We start from the raw sequence: 17,427 nt of genomic DNA on the forward strand, positions 1-17,427 counted from the left end.
ACAACCTTTGATGGTCCAATGTGGCAAGTCAATCTTCTACTACAGTACTATAATACTTCTAATTGACTTAGTTTTGCAATAAAGCACCTCGAAATTGTAATAGTGCAGTTAAGGGTATATACTATCTGATAAGAGTACATAGTGTTGGAACTGACTCGTTCATAACACATATGATAAGAGTACATAGGTAATCTTTTAGAACATCAGAAGCAATGCAGCCAACAATTAGAAAACGACAACCATATATATCCTAAAACAAAATCCCATAAATGAAGCCATAAGCATATAGTTTTCTAAAACTTAGTCGGATTCAAACAGGTTATCACCTCTTTGTGCTTGCCTTTCTCCAAACTCTTGGGAATACTAGCAAGACAACAAATCTGAGCAACAATTTCATTATTAGGAAGCCCAGTAGCAGAAAAAAAGGAATCTTTTGCCCTCGATCAATGGAGTTCACGACATCAATAGTAGATATCCGTGTTTCCATCATCTCGTAAGGGCAGGTTCTCTCACTTGGATTATTGGAACTTCCTGAGATAAACATAACAGTACATAGTTATAATAATAGTGCATGCGTCCTATCATGATGAACATACAATTAGTCATGAGGTTCTTACAGAACAGCGTGCCTGAACGGAGAAAGCATTTACCAGAGATGTCCAGTTATGCCTCATGCAAAATTATCAATAGGTTTTCGAGAACCCCTAAAAAATGCGTCCAAGCATATCAAGCTAGACATGAGTTTTCAAAATCTGTAAGAGAAGCAACATACATAAGTAAGCAACATAAGGTAGCAACTTCTCATACTAATACACACACAAGGAAAAGGCAGGTATTATTTTAAATTTCATTCTGAAAGTTCAAAAGGGGCTTGTCTACTTTGTTCAGTTCCAGTGCTTTGCAATTGTGATGCCTTAAGAGAAAAATAACCATGAGTTAACAATGTCAAGAATGATTATGCTATCAAAAAATAAAACCTCGTGAATAATGGGAAAGTACCTCGCCGGTGCACTTTTGTTGTCTATTCCTAAAGTGACTGGCTTCAAAGACCTATATAATCATCAGTTCAGATGAAATAATACAGTTCAAATTTAATGAAAATGGGCCCCTAAGCTAACCATATTCCTTAAAAATAAAATAATAATATATCATCTTAGAACGAGTACATACTGGACTTTTTTGTTACAACACATAACAGAAAAAATTGAGTACCAGCATAACAACTTTTTTCAGCATCAACTTCTAGAGCTTGACCACGGCGATTAGTACCAATCACTCACTCAGATGTTTAGAATATCCTGATACTTTGGGCCCTATAGACTGTAGATAAATATTTAGTGAACACACGATTTTTGTTAAGTTGTCTGAAAAATATGCTTTTGTAACGGACTAATAGAGGTACAACTATGTGTGCTTTGACATGATCTTCTAATTTAAATTATCCAGCAAATCCACATAATAAGAAATATTAAGGGCATGCTAAGCTACAATAATTGGCATGACTATCGTACAAGACCCGAAGAAACATAACAATTTTGCATAGTTTAAAAGAAGCGCAAAACTATAAAAGGCAAACTATGTCTACAGGAGTATATATTTTTAAGCAAAATCTCTGTGAATGCATTATGTATTACATAGTTCATTCACATATAATGTAGTAAACATCGGGAAACCTTGAACCTAGTTCATTTTCACTACAACAAGCAATCACTCGCCTGCATAAGCTAGCACGCCAACGCAAGTGCTCATGATTTGCCAAAGTACATACATAGGGACAATAGACAATGGCGCAACGCAAACATTGCTGGGTGACCAGCAGTATAAGTATGTAGTACACGAGATCTGTGAAACGACTCACACATGCCGATCTCCGTGGCTCCTTCCTTCAAGCAGGCACCATCCTTCTGCAAAAATAGAGATGTCACTGCACGAATCATCTTCTTTTACCCAGCCTCGCAATCCATGGCAATCAAACTCAGCACTGAGCGTGAAAATTAAGACATCAGACCAGATGAATCGACATTACTTCCAGCCGTCGGGTCAACAGAGAAAAATAGAAGAAAAGCAGATGGTGATGGGAGCAGCTCGTACCTCACCATTGTCTGGGATTTGAAGGGCCGATGTAGGGCAGCAGGAAGGTCCGCCATCGCTGGTGCCTCGTGCCGTCTAGCTCGGTCAGGCTAGCATCGCTCCGTCTGCCCCAGCACTACCCCTGTTGTCTAATTAGGATACAACTCAGACCCCGCTCCCCCGCTCCCCGAAAACTCAGACCGGCGCATCTCGGGTCGGCGGAGGCGCTGCTCTCCCCCGCGATGGAGGCGTCCCCTGCGGCGGCGGCCGGGATCTCAGGGCCCGCCGTGGCTGCAGGCCGGCGCGTGGACGCCTGTTGGCGTCGGCTGCTGGGCACCATGGAGGTGTCGGCGGCCGGCCGGGCGGCGGCGGGCTCGAGTCTCACCCTCCAGTCCCCGTTCTTCATGCGGTGAGACGGAGGTCAGCACCTCCCTCTCCGATGTCGGCAGCGTTGCTTCTCGACGGCGGCGTGGCTAAAAGGCGGCTCCTTGCGACGCTTCTCCGACGGACTTGGGTTTGGCGGCAGGACCGGGGAGAAATCCCTGCGTAAGCTGGCAACGGCGACGCCCGCGGGCACCGTCACCTCGTTGGAGGCGTCATCATGGTGCTGCTTGCTCTTCCCCGCGTCAAACATCGGGGGAAACCTTGATCCGGTCTTCGGATCGGGCGGCGGCGGCACGGCTGTGTCGTTTTCCTTCTTGGAGGCGTCACCTAGATGGTTCGGGACTCCTCGGTGCGCCATTTGGAGTCGGTGGTGGCCGCCGCTCAGAGCTTGGGCGTCCGGGGCGCTATGTACACCGTGGGCGGTACTTCTTCGTGGTCGACGCCTCCTTCGATCTGGTTCAACCCCGCCGTTCACTCGCCGTTCCTGGGCACTTTTGGGTGGGCGGTGCGTTGGCTTGTGCCATCTTGAAGTTGGAGTTGGCTTCCCGGAGTTCCTTCCTTCGATCGTGACGTGGCCCAGTAGCTTACTGTATCGTCTCCTCTGGACGACGGTGCAAGGCGAGTTTGTCGTTCGGCTAGTGTAGGTGGTGTTGTAATCCGTGTGGCGTCGTATTTGTATCGGGTTGCCTTCGTTGGCGTTGTTCGGCCGTCTTGGCCTCTTCTTCTATGGAATTTGATGCACCTTCCAGGGTGTATCCTTGAAAAAAAAACTGGCGGCATCTCCCCTGATCGCTCGCAGTTGAAGGCCTCCTCTCGCGGATCTCGCCACTGTAGGGATGTTGCTCGTTGGCCGCCTTGCCTTGGCCCTGCGTGCCTAAATCCCCTCCGCACCGCGAGCTCCGATCTTCCTCGCCTACCTTCCCCTCAGTGCTCTTCTGCGCGGCTGGGCCTGATCCTCCCCCCTCTGCTTCGCCCCTCCCTCCTCCTCCTCGCTGCTATCCTGCACTTCCTCATTCCGCTACTGCGGCGGCAGACGGCATCTCCACTCCTTCTTCTCAGGCGCAAGGGGAGGAGCAGGGGATAGGTCCATCAATCGATGACAATAGAGAAAAGGGAGAAAAATACAACAAGAAAATGGGAATTGCGTACCTTAGTCCAGACTGCCGCCGTGATGGCCTTTGATCTACTGGAGGCGAGAGGCGAGGGGCTGCGCATCACGGCCTTTGGGAGGGCCGACATGGCGACATCGCCAAAGCCTCTAGGGCCGCACCGGCCGCCGTCGCTCTGGCCGTCGAGCCTCCGCAGTTGAGGTGCTTCCGCCTGCTTCCACCACGGGCTGGCGCCTTAGATGAAGGCGTGGTGGTGGAGGAGGTCAGGAACCGGCTGTATCGGGTGAGGAAGAAGATGAGGGCGTGAGGGGGAGCCGCCGCCACTGGGACGTGAGAGATGGGGGAGGTGCGTGCGGGGAGAGGAAGCCTTTATTTCCAGCTGACCTTTATTTACCTCGCTCGCCCAACCTTTTTTTTCGCTCTCTCGATCGCCAGCCCTCGCGCGGCAGGTGGGTATCGTGAATAGCCCCAGAAGGCTCCCTAGTACCACGCACTTGCTTGTTTTCAATATCGTTAAAAAAGCGGCAATCACTCATAGAGAAGAGACTGCATAATTTAGTAGTACAACATAGGGAAAATCACGAGCACTGATTGCAAGTAAATGTGAGAAGTACTTTCTTATAGTCAAAATACCATGTATTCTATTGCTCAAATTTATTCGTTGTCACAAAACAATACATGATGTGTACTTTAACTCTGTATGTATCGATGTCTAAACAACAATATATTCAGTAAATTCCTATAAGGATGCGTTTTAGTTACCATTTGGAGTGGAAATATTTTGCAGGGTAGTTTGTTCCTTGGAAGATTTAACGGAATTCTCGCCACTTCTATTTTGGGCTAACATTCGTTTTATTTTATGATAAACTAAACACACTACGGGGGGCATTAATTCAGCACACACATACAATAATCAGGCTTATCTTGATCGAAATTGAAGTTCGGACGCCCATTCGTGTACCTATAGTATAAACAAAGCACACATGACGTGGCAAGTTATTAGCTCAACGGGACGATAGAAATTGGATGTCAAAATCGACCGGCTGCATCGGCCCGCGGACACGAAATGGTCGCCAGGCCAAGATTGTCCATTTGCGTCGGGAGGCAGCCCTAGCGGGCCGACGCATTTCATCCGGCGAGGCCGGCATGTTCTTTATTTTAAAAGTAGATTGAAAAAATATTCACTATGGTAAGATATTCACATTTCTAGGTAGAATAAGGTTTTGAAATTAATGCAACATGTTGAAACAAATTAAACATACAAACTGCCAAGAAATTAAACATATATGTCTAGGTAGAATCGAGGTTTCCTCCTCCTCGTCCTGCCCATCGTCGGCAACAACGTCCCCCTCCTCATCCTGGCCATCATCAGCGATAGCCTCCCCTTCCTCCTCCTCCTCCTGGCCGTCCGTCGGGGGGAGCTAGAGCTGCTCGGCGTGGCGTCATCCCGGCGGCTTCCCCTCGCTATCGGTGTTCGATGGCAAAGATAGGTTGCTTATGGCTCAGTTGTAGAGATGAATGGCGCAGGCCGGTTGGAGATCCTTAGCGCAGATGCAGGGGTCTTATTGAACGGGATTAATGGCGGCGCAGATACGGAAGAGGGTTGCGATTGCTCTTCCGCGGCGGTTCGCGCTCCATTCCGGCGGTTTGCGCGTCGATTAACGTGGTTGCCACTCCGGCGGTTGCCCTTTCCAGCAGTTGTTGTGCTTACATTCGCGTTGGCTCGAGCCAGGATCGCTGCCAGGTGGGCTCGTGGGAGAAGCGAGCGGACGCTCGGCGCAATCGCGCTGCGCCCGTGGCAAACGTGCCGCATATTTAGGCCATATTTGCGTCTACGCAAATTACCCGATCAGTATATGTCGCCACGCTGGAACAATGTTCACCGTATTTTTTGATCGCGCGGGCGCAAACAGTCGCTCAGGATCTATTTGCATCGCCCGCTAGACATGGCCTTATCTATACCTACTAATAAAGGAAGGAAGGTTTCCCCATTTTTCGTCCGTTTTATAAGTGCCCCCGTTGTTCAATCGAAATTACAAACATTACCACCGTTAAGTGCAAAACGGTTCGCATATCCCTGTTTTATCCGTCGTGTTTGCTGTGACATTTTGTTGTCCATCCGCCTGCCCCTGTGAGTGGAGTTGTTGGGCTGTGTTGCTGATGGGCCATTCTGTGGCATAGACTATCGACGAAACGGACTCGTGTAGTCGTGCGACATCCAGCCTCCATCCTGCCTCGATTTCTCATTTTCAATAGTCGCAACTCGATTCCATATATCGAGTTTTACCGGTTTATATGTGTAGTGCCTGGAAATATGAACAAGCCGCATTGGAAAAAAATAACAAGCAGGAGCAACATCGTTTGGTCTAATAGATCCAATCAAATGATCAAGGAAGGATAGAAAAGGAGAAATTTGCACAGTCCGCCATGAGTCTGGACTATGATAAAAGAGAGGAAAATGGAAGCGGACGGGGGGATAAAGCGGCAAGCGGATGGAAGGCTTTGCAGCACGCCGCGACCGTGTTGGTACAAGTTGGGACAGCGGCGGCGTTGCGGCACCTAAGAACAATGGCAGCGAGGTGCAGGGGGAGAAGATAATTACATCCAGCTGAAATTAAGCGAAGAGAGAAGATAAGGAAAGGGGATCGTGGTGGGCCCTAGGAGGAGGAGTAGCGTAGCGCTGATTTACTTCTGCTTCGCCACGTAGCCTGGCTGGGGCCCTACGCGGTCAAGTGGCAGATGCTCCCTCAGAGGAAATGGGACACGCACGAGGGGCACATGAGCTTCACAGGTAAAGTTGAGCTTCCTCTAAAAAAAAGGTAAAGTTGAGCTTTGATGGTCGCCAGGGATATTTCTTCTCTCCCTCGTCCAGGCGAGGTGTGCGATAATCTTCGTTCTTTCTTTATAATCCTAGCTTTTGAGGGAACATATACACGCAAGAGCCAAATTAAACATCATTCTATGTATTTTTTTTTTGAGATAAGAGAGCTTTATATTACTTGGTTAACACTCACACAAACGTCCTGAGTTACAATATCCCACAAAAGGTCAGGGAAAGCAGAAGTCTAAATACAACTGCCTGCTGATCTAGCTAACTTTGCTAAAGCGTCAGCAGCCCTATTGCTCTCTCTTCTAACATGGTTGATGCGGTACATGAACACATCCTTCAGCAATTTCTTCGTTTCGTCGATGGTGATCCAGCTCTCCGATCTGTCGGGACCAGCCGCTTGAAGAGCTGACACAGCCGTCATGCAGTCCATTTCGAGGATGATCTGCGTGTAGCCCATGCCGGACATCATCTTGACTGCCAACAATGCTGCTTGCGCCTCTGCATCCTCTGCGTTCTTACAGCACCTGATGGGGGAGCATGCTGCGATGATCACCGATCCTTTGTCATCGCGAGCAACGGCCCCCGCCCCTCCCGGCTGGTTCCTCCCGATGAACGAAGCATCCGAGTTGATTTTTATCCAACCTGGTGGTGGAGCGCACCATGTGGACTTCCTAGAGCTGGGGCTGGGTTTTGGATCAATGGTTGGAAACATTGGTGCCTTGCCCTTACCATCGAGAGGTTCAATCGTAGATTCTGTAGTCTGCTCGCATGCATAGGACATGAGGAAAGCAACCGATCGAGCAATTGTTTCCTTACCCTCTGCGTGTATTATGTCATTTCTCAGGTGCCAAGACCTCCAAAGCAGCAGCAGAATCCTGGATTTCGTCAGCTCGTCAGTATGTCCGATGAGGATCTGTAGCCAGTCTTTTCCGGTATAGCTGAACGCCTTCTCGTCAGGCAGCTTCCAGTGTTCACGCATGGCATGGCGAAGAGCCGATGCCTTGGTGCAGCGAACCGTGGCGTGAAAGGCATCCTCAACGCCGGAGCCACAGATTAAGCAGCGATCATGGATGTCGAGGGTTCTCCGGTGTTTGTTGTTCCTTGTGGCGAGGGTATCAGTGGCAACCCTCCAGCTGAAGACTCTGATTTTGGGCTGCACCTTTGCTTTCCAAATGTTATTCCAAATTGGTCTGACTCCATTCGGTGCCAAGCTACTGCTGAAATTGTCACAGTTCTGATGCTTCAGGTTTTGCGCAAGGCGATAAGCACTCTTGACAGAGAACATATCGTTTTTCTCAGGGTACCAAGCAAAGCGGTCAGATTGGCTGGTCTGCGGAATGTTGATGTCGAGGATGGTTTGGACATCATGATCATGGAATAACTCACGCAGCACAGCAGGCCAACGTTCCACTTCTTGGTCTCCCTATCAATGAGTTGATTAACCCATCTAAGACGGGAGTTCTTTTTCATTGTTGTGATCATACAGCCACTGTCTATGGGGAGCCATCTGTGGCGCCTGAACTGAATTTTAGTGCCATCGCCAACACGGCAAATAATTCCCTCCTTCAGCAGCTCGATTCCGAACTCGACCCCTTTCCAAACCGGCGAGGGGTCAGAGGAAAAGGAGGTGTCCAAGATGTTGCCGTGCGGGTAGTATCTCGCTTTTAGGACTCGGGCGCATAAACTGTCAGGGTTTTGGATCAGGCGCCAAGCGAGTCTAGCCAACAAGGCTTGGTTGAAAAGGTTCATATCCCTGAAACCCATTCCCCCATTTCCTTTGGGTTTGGTGAGGTTATCCCAGGCTGTCCAATGCACTTTCCTGTGGTCTTGGTCACCCCCCCCCCCACCAGAAATCACGAATTAGCTTCTCATATTGGTTACAGAAGCCAATAGACATCTTGAACACTCCCATCACATATGCTGGCAGCGCTTGCGCAACTGACTTGATCAGGGTATCCTTAGCCCCATGTGACATGTACCTTTCAGCCTAGGTGGTAAGTCTCTTGGAGAACCTGTTCATGATTGGTTGGAAGCAGCCGTTCTTCATCCGTCCATCTGGAGTTGGGAGACCAAGATACTTTTCGTCGAAGGTGGAGGAGGAGACACCAAGGGTGGAATTGATCATCAACTGAGTAGCCGACGAACAAGCAGAACTCAACATTATAGAACATTTGCTAGGGCTTATCAGTTGACCCGTGCATCTCTGAAAGAGTTTCAGAGCGCTATCAACTACCCTGGCCTCCTCTGAGGTAGCTTTGAAGAAGAGGAGGCTGTCATCGGCGAACAGAAGGTTTGAAATCCCGGGGGCACCTCTTGCCACCTTGAGTGGCGTAATATTTCCATCCATGGTTTCTTTCTTTAGGATGCACGAGAGGGCTTCTCCAACAAACAAGAACAAGTACGGACTGAGGGGGTCTCCTTGGCGCAACCCACGAGAGGGAGAGAAGCTGTCATAAGTATGCCCATTAATTCTTACAGAGAAGCGGACTGAGCGAACACAGCACATGACCCAGTTAGTCTATTTATTGCAAAAACCCAGTTTCTTCAAAGTTTTTTCCAGGAAACCCCAATCAACTCGGTCGTAGGCTTTCGAGAGGTCAAGCTTGTAGGCGCAGTGGGTGTCTCTAGAGTTCTTGCTTCTCTGAATTTTGTGAAAGCTTTCAAAGGCAATGACAGCATTGTTAGTGATCAATCTGCCGGGGACAAAGGCACTCTGAGTCTCAGAAATCAAATCATCGAGGAAGGGACGGAGACGATTGACCATGCATTTGGAAATTATCTTGTACACTACGTTACAGAGACTAATTGGCCTGTAGTCTGTCATGGTTTCAGGGTTGGCTCCCTTGGGGATCAGGACAATGACCGTATCATTGCAGCCCTCAGGGATAAGGCATGTGCTAAAGAAATTCCTCACGGCAGCTGTCACTTCACCTTTCATCAGGGCCCAATTTCGCTGAAAGAAGCGGCCAGGCATCCCGTCCGGCCCCGGTGTTTTTAGTGGTCCGATCTGGAACAACGCGTCCCCAATCTCTTCATCCGAGAAGTCCCGGTACAGGGCCTCATTGATATGTTCAGTGATCGGTTCATGGAGGAGATCGATCAAGTCATCCGGGCACACCGAATCGTCTCTTGTGTAGAGTATTTTGAAGAACTCATTTGCAAGGTTCTTGATCTCCTCCGAATCGTCTGTCCAGTTCCCATTCATACCTTTGATTCTTTTGATTGAGTTTTTTGATTTTCGCCAACTTGCTTTCCTGTGGAAATATTTTGTGTTCCTGTCCCCTTCTCTAAGCCAATTGACTCTCGACCTCTGCCTCCACATCATCTCTTCGCGGTGGAGGAGTTCATCCAACTCTTTGCTGATTTTTGTAGCTTCAGCCTCACGAGCAGGTGAGCTTGGTTTATTTCAAATATTATTCAGCTTTTTCCTCCTTTTCCCGATCTCTTTTGTAACCTTGCCAAAGTTCTCATTGCTCCATTCTTTCAGGTGTTGTAGTGTGCTGCCGATCTTTTGCATTAGGTCGGCGAGGGAGACACAATTCGGACTCGCGTTCCAGGCTACCTCATTCTATGTAGAATTGTTATAATTTAGTTTATTATGCCATATTGCTAGAGCAGTATTTTTATTCTCCATTTTAGTGTCAACATGTTTTGTTTTCCCGCAGCAACGCGCGGGTTCCTTCACCATTAGAGAAATCATCCACAATGTTGAAAAATTCAAATATGATAGAATTCATATCTTCCATCAACATCTAGAAGTTTTGAATTAGCAAATCATATTTTGGCGTTATTACTTGGTTCTTCCACTTTTCATGTTTATACTGCTGAAAATAAGAAAAATAAGGACGGTGTATATGCAATCAATTTTATTTTGCGGATATGTGAGCTATTGTTCTCGAGTTTATATTTGGCGACCTATTTCTCAAATCTAGCACGTACACATGGGCAAATTTTTTTAGTTCAGCATTCATACATTTTATTCAAGTTTTTTTCTAATCACTCATGCCGCAGTGCGCCGTAGCAACGCACGAGCAAATGTCCTAGTATATAACAAAAAAAGGAGAACCAGAGGATAAAACCTGCACCTGACACGTGGGCTGCACCGCTGCAGGCAGTCAGGCACAATACAGAGCGTACGCCAAGATTCCTTTTCTTCTCCAGATCCACTTTCTCACTCTACCTCCGCTGATTCTAGCATTTGCAGGTGAGCATGCTTCAATGCACATCAATATGATTCAATATTTCGTCGGCACCGTCTGTCTTTAGGACGCAAAAATCATCACCAATTTGAGTGAGGAGGTCGCTAGGAAGGATGGAGGCAGCCATGTTGCCGTGCCTAGGGAGGCCATCTCACCAGGGTGGACCATCCCCAATGTCCACCGGCACTGTGGCCTTAGTCGTCGTCATCGTAGGCGAGGATGGAACGGCAAACGCCAGCGTCGATTGCCAACAGTCATGCGTGACCGGAGCTGCTGGGGATGGCGAGCAGCGCCACACGCTGACTTGTCTGGGCAGCTACTGAGTGATGGGGCAGGCCTTCGAAGGGCGGCAAGTCGGCAACACGAGGACTAAAGATCAGACCGAGATGCTATTTCCTGTGCGCACCAATTTTATTAGTCAATCGGCTGATAGGTATGTTCTCCTTCTTATGCTACTGAAAGCAAACAAATTTGTGTCTTTAATTTTTTCTACATTAAACTTGTGATACCCAGAAGAAAGTAAATATTTGTAGACATAAACAACAAAGTAACAAATTAGATCGTTCCTCAAGAAGAGAGCAAGAAGGAAAGGAAAGGAAGTAAACACACAAACATCTTCAGTAATTTGGTGGAATGTGAAAGCAGAAAAGAAAAATAAATAAGCTGAACATTCACAACCAGCAGCAACAAAGTAACTAACGGAAATGGGATGAACTCTTCCTCTTTTACAAGTTTATGGAATGGCAGTGACATCCAATTTTAGCTTTATTAAGGCGACGTGTTTCTGAATTACATTCAGTAGCAGCTTATTGAAGGCGAATGTAAGCTTGTTTAGATGATGTGATAGATGTTTGCAGAGTCTGTAAATGAACACGCCAAAGTTTGCACCACTTGTATGTGTTTCTTCAGCTGATCTGGTAAACCCTTGTAAGATCTGTAAGTGGACATGCCAAAGTCTGTAGCACTTAAAAAAGAGAAGATCCTAGAGGAATCATATTTAGTAGACTGGTACTACAATTCTACTAAGCTGAATAAGCATACATAAAATTCTTCTAGGTGCTGAATCTCAGAAGCCTGCAACAGCACCTATTTTAAGTAGTATCACATAAGATAGTCTTGAGGTACATCTAATAGACTGGTACCACATTGCTAACTAAGCTGGCTAATTATACATTAAGTTGTAGTTATCATACGCCTTGAGGATCATTACATAAGAGCTTAATTGTACATCGGTTGTCTATAAAGAACCTTTCAGGTTAGTACCTACCTCTACCATGTATGTGTGGGATGCTCTACTTTGTTTATACAGAGTAAAGTTTTCAGGTTCTGGTACAACCTCAATGATTTTTGTGTTTGAGTAATTCTTATTTTGTACGGTGATGTGGTGTCTTGTATTTGGGTCGGGCAGCAACAATCATGAAAGATTCGAGCCTGTAGATCGAGACCTTCTTCAGTTTCTTCTTGAATTTTTCCATGCAGTATATACCCTGTATAAACAACCAACAACAGTGGTGGTGGCGGCCACAATCAGGGGCAGGGTGGCGGCCGCTACGGCGCCAACAGCAGTTGGCAGGGGCCGGGCTACGGCGGGTCAGACGGGGGGCGTCGCCATGAGGGAGGTGGCGGCGGCTCCTTCCGCCAGGAGGGCGGCAGCTTCGGCGGTGGCGGCTCCTTCCGCCAGGAGAGTGGCGGCGGCGGCGGTCCCTTCCGCCAGGAGGGCAACTTTGGAGGCGGGGGCCCCTTCCGCCAGGAAGGAGGCAGCAACAACACCAATGGCGGCGGCGGCCCCTTCCGTCCGGAGGGTGGCGGCGGCGGCGGCTCGTTTCGTCAGGAGGGCAGCGGAGGTGGGGGCTCCTACCGCCAGGAGAGCGGTGGCGGCAACTCCTTCCGTCAAGAGCAAGCCGGCCAATTTCGGTCGGATGGTGAGGCCGGGCACTTCCAGGGAGGAGGTGGCCAGAACGGCTTTCGTGCTGAGGGCCATGGCAGTGGCGGGAGCCACCAGCATCAGGAGGGCTGGGTCCAGCCACCGGCGTGGTGGCATGCTCAACAGCGGCGCGAGGACAGGGCTCCGCGTCGTTCGGCCGGCGAGGGCCGTGCCAGGAATCCCAATGCTGGGCGGCAGGGGCCGGCAGCAGGGAAGGGCGGAGTGAGTAAGCACAAGGGCAAAGCTGGGTCTGCCGCTCCGGCGGGTGCCGTGGCAGATGCTGAATGCTTCAAGTGTGGGCGCCCAGGTCACTTTCAGTCGACGTGCACCTTCGAGCCGATCTGTGTGATCTGTGGAGGGGAGGGGCACGCGTCCGCTAACTGTACGTCGCGCGGCAAGTTCCTCCGGCTGCAGACTATGGGTCACGCCATTGCGGGGGCGGGGTTCTTTGCGATTGAGGTGGATCCGATCAAGGGCAAGAGCTCTGGGGAGTCTTTCACAGCGGTGATCAAGTTCAAGGGCACTCCGCTGTCACCTCTGCAGATTTCTGATGAATTCAAGGACTTGGTGGACGAGCACTGGGATTGGCAGGTGTGTCGTCTCTCTGAGACGGAGTTCTCGGTGTGTTTCCCCTCGCAGGCCACGCTTCGTATGGGAACGAGGCATGGCAAGCTTTTCCTACCAATCAACAAGGTAGAGGTGGAGATTCGGGAGGCGTTCCTTAGCCCCAAACCTTCACTGAGTCTACCGTCGGTGTGGGTCCAGCTGTCTGGCGTCCCGGACGACCTCATGGAGGTGGACCGTCTGATGGCTGCGATGGTTCTGATTGGCCGCCCTTTGGAGGTGGATGAGCTGTCCCTGCGCAAATTCCGAACAGAACCCATCCGGATGCGCTTTCAGTGCCGGTACGCGGAGCGGATCAAAGGGACGGTGCAACTGGTGGTGAATGGGGAAGGATACAACATCTCTGTGAAGGCTGAGCTGGGCGGGAGGGGCGGTGGCACTTCTGGGTCGGGGCCGGCCCCGTCGCCACCAAGGGATGATGATCAGGATGATGAGGACTACGATGACTTGTCTCCGTCCGAGGAGGAGTGGAATGACCTGGGGAAGAAGGACAAGGAAAAGAGGAACCAGGCGGCTGCTGAGAAGCCGCAGGAGACGACCAAGGGCAAGGAGCTGGCTACGGAGGCGCGTGGTGGAGGGACGGGTGCCGGGGGGTATCACAGCGCCCCGCCGCTGGGTGCCACGGAGTCGCGGCTGCGCTTCCTCGATGAGTACGGGTCCAACCTGGCGGATGGGGGTGTGCTGGCCTCATTCCGCCAGCCCCGCTCTCTCATGGTTCCGGTGGCCTCCCCTCCTAAGGCCGCGGAGGGATCGACTCAATCGCAGGTGTGCGACCCCGCTTTGGAGGGGGGGGTGGACATGGCCATGGAGACGGGCCTAGGGATGGCCGCTCCCATGGAGGTAGCTCAGGGTGAGCTCCTGGCTGGTGGAGAAAAGGCTGCTGCCACGCCAGTGCGGCCCATGGGGGGCGATGGGGTGCAGCTTTCCTCGCCGCTTCCTGCGGTAAGGCTTCCGGAGGATGGTGAGGCGGTGCCGGTGGTGGCTGCGGAAGGGGAGAAGTCCAAGACGGCTGCGACATACTCGAGGGCGACCAAGAAGAAGGACAAGGCGCTGTCCGTGAGGAAGAGCTCCAGGCACAGCAAGGCGTCGGTCAACCTGTCGGCGTTGGAGAAGGCCAAGAAACTGACTGCTGACAAGAACTTGGACTCAGGTACGCATCAATCCACTTCCCTTGGTTCCCTTCCTGATGCGAGGCTTTCCAATGTTTTAGTGGATAGTTGCATAGTTTTCAACCCGAGCAGGGGCTCACCGTGCGAGATCCTTGACCTGGTGCGAGCAAGGGAGCTCGCCCAGGCAGCCATTGCGGCTGCGACCTTTAAGAAGGAAAAGGAAGAACAGCTTGCAGCGGCCAGGGAGGCTGACCTGCAAGCTGCGGGACCGGTGGAGGGACCGCCGGTGTCGGAGGACCCGGAGGGGGAAGGCCCTTCGACCCGAAGCAAGCCCAAGCGTGCGTGCGCTAAGCGGCCACTGCTGTCGAACCGCAAGGGACGAGGTAAGCGCGCTGGGTAGCGATGAAAGGCCTCATTTACAACATTCGGGGCTTTGGGGCCTCTGGGAGACGGTCCCAAATGCTTGATTATCTGCGCTCTGAGAAGGTGGATTTTGTAGGTCTCCAAGAGACAATTAGGCAGGATTTTTCGGCAGCCGAGCTTCGCAGGCTTGAGGTCGGTGGCCAATTCAATTGGAACTGGCTGCCAGCGACAGGGCACTCGGGGGCCTCGTTGGCCGGGTTTCCGGGATGAGACGTTCGAGGTTGGGGTGTGGAGGAAGGGTACCTTCTACCTTAGCGCTCATATCCTCCAGAGGAGGTCCAACAAGAAGTGGTGGTTTGTGTTGGTCTACGGACCAGCAGATCACCAACGTACTGTTGAGTTCTTGGGTGAGCTTACTAGGGAAGTTAGCTCGTATCAGGACCCGGTGGTTCTGGGTGGGGACTTCAATCTTATCCGCCGAGCTGGGGATAAGAATAATGCCAACATTAATTGGCCCAGGGTCCATAGATTTAATGACGCCATTGCTAACCTGTCACTTAGGGAGGTGGCTAGGGTAGGGGCGCGGTACACCTGGACGAACAAGCAGCTGTCGCCGGTGAGATGTGTGTTGGATAGAGTTTTTGTGTCCCCGGCCTGGGAGGCTTGGTTCCCGCTCTGCTCCCTGACGGCGATCACTCGTATTGGTTCGGACCATACTCCTCTCCTATTTAGAAGTGGAGAGGAGGAGAGGTGTGGGTCTGCCAGGTTCATGTTCCAAACTTGGTGGTTTGGGATCCCGGGGTTTTTGGACCTAGTTAAGGGTAAACTGGGATCCTTTCTGAATGACTTTGGTCCTCATAGGGGCTCGATTGAGCATTGGCTGTGCGTGGCGAGGTGCTCGCGTCAGTTCCTCAAGGGTTGGGGGGCCAACCTTGGGAAGGAGAAGCGGGACCGTAAGGCCGGGCTTCTGGCTCAGGTCGAGGCGCTTGATGCGCTTGCTGATTCGTCAGGGTTAGACGAGGAGGGTTGGGCTTTCCGCTATCACCTGGAGGACCAGGTTGTAATGCTCGACTCCTTAGAGGAGGAATATTGGCGTCAGCGGAGCCGCATACAATGGCTTCTCAAAGGTGATGCCTGTACGGCGTACTTCCACGCGATTGCCAACGGGCGTCGTCGGAAATGTGGGATTCCTCGCCTGATTTCGGAACAGGGCGAGTTTTCCGATCAGGCCGCTATCATGGGACATGTGTATGACTATTACCGCCAGCTAATGGGCTCAGCTGGCGAGGCCAGGGCCTTCACCCTGGCTCAAGACCTCTGGCCTCCCTGTAAACGTATCTCCGATGCAGAAAATTTTGAGCTGGAAAGATCTTTTACCTTAGAGGAGTTAGATGCCGTCCTCCATGATATGAAAGTGGATTCGGCCCCGGGCCCGGATGGGATGCCAGTGGCTTTCTTCCTGAGGTTCTAGGGAACCTTGCGACCCCTTGTTTTCCAGATTCTGAATGATTTTGCCCTAGGGAGGGTGGATATCTCTCGGTTGAACTTTGGGATCCTGTCCTTGATTCCTAAAGTTAAAGGGGCAGACTCTATTAAGCAGTTCCGCCCTATCGCGCTTATCAATGTGATCTTTAAGTTTGTTTCTAAAGCTTATGCGTCTCGCCTCGCTCCGTTAGCTCATAGGACGATTGACCGCTCACAGACTGCTTTTATTAAGGGCAGGGCCCTTCACGAGGGAGTGTTGGCCCTGCACGAGATCGCTCACGAGCTGCGGGTTAAAAGGCTAGGGGGCCTTTTCCTAAAGTTAGATTTTGAGAAGGCCTATGACCGGGTCGACTGGGATTTTCTGCGCGAAGTTCTTCGCCGGAAAGGGTTCTGTGCCACGATGGTTCACCGTCTTATGCAACTGGTCTCGGGCGGCCAAACGGCGGTGAACGTTAATGGGGAAATCGGCCCTTTCTTCCGCAATGCGAGAGGGGTCAGGCAGGGAGACCCGTTGTCCCCCATTCTTTTTGACTTCATGGTCAACGCTTTGGCGGCCATGCTGTCGAGAGCCAAGGAGGCTGGCCACATCTTGGGTCTGGTGCGGCACTTGATTCCCGGGGGAGTCACTCACCTGCAGTATGCAGATGACACGATGGTGATGATCGAGCCGACAGAAGATGGTATTGCCAACCTCAAGCTCGTCCTGATTAGTTTCGAGCTGATGTCAGGCCTAAAGATCAATCTTGCTAAAAGTGAGGTTGTAGTGGTTGGGACCACGCCTCTGGAGCAGGAGCGGGTGGCTCGGCTCCTTAACTGTCGCTTGGGAGCATTCCCCATTAAGTACCTGGGATTGCCCCTTAGCAACAAGTCGCTACGCGCCTCGGACTGGGAGTTCCTTACGGCCAAAGTAGCCAAACGGGTCGATCCGTGGCAGGGTATCTTCTTGGCTTCAGCTGGGCGTCTGGAGCTGACGAACTCCTGTCTGTCGAGCCTTCCGCTGTTTGCGATGAGCTTGTTCATGCTTTTTGATTCAACGCATGCGGTCTTCGACAAGGTCCGCTCCCGTTTCTTTTGGGAAGGAGTGGGAAATAAGCGCAAGTACCACATGGTTGATTGGGCAACGGTGTGTCGGCCTAAGGAGGCTGGGGGTTTGGGCATCCTCAACACTAGGCATATGAACATTGCGCTCATGCTTAAGTGGGTTTGGAAGCTCTACCACAATGCTGATGGGCTTTGGGCCGAGCTGATTAGAGCTAAGTACCTTGGAGAGAACGACCTTTTCTCTCCACTGGTGCCTACCAAGGGTTCGCAATTTTGGAACTCTATCCAG

At 50.8% G+C, this 17,427-nt stretch overlaps 1 long non-coding RNA gene across 1 annotated transcript; it reads right to left on the bottom strand.

Annotated features, from left to right (window-relative positions):
• Window positions 1-557: 557 nt before the first annotated feature.
• LOC124667143 lies at window positions 558-2,206 on the bottom strand. The gene is made up of 3 exons (XR_006991168.1): window positions 2,092-2,206; window positions 1,859-1,904; window positions 558-1,320 (listed from the first exon to the last, which is right to left on the bottom strand). It is a non-coding gene; the product is annotated as an uncharacterized LOC124667143 (long non-coding RNA).
• Window positions 2,207-17,427: the final 15,221 nt, after the last annotated feature.

Source organism: Lolium rigidum, chromosome 6 (genome assembly GCF_022539505.1).
Source record: "Lolium rigidum isolate FL_2022 chromosome 6, APGP_CSIRO_Lrig_0.1, whole genome shotgun sequence".
Classification (NCBI taxonomy): Eukaryota; Viridiplantae; Streptophyta; class Magnoliopsida; order Poales; family Poaceae; genus Lolium; species Lolium rigidum.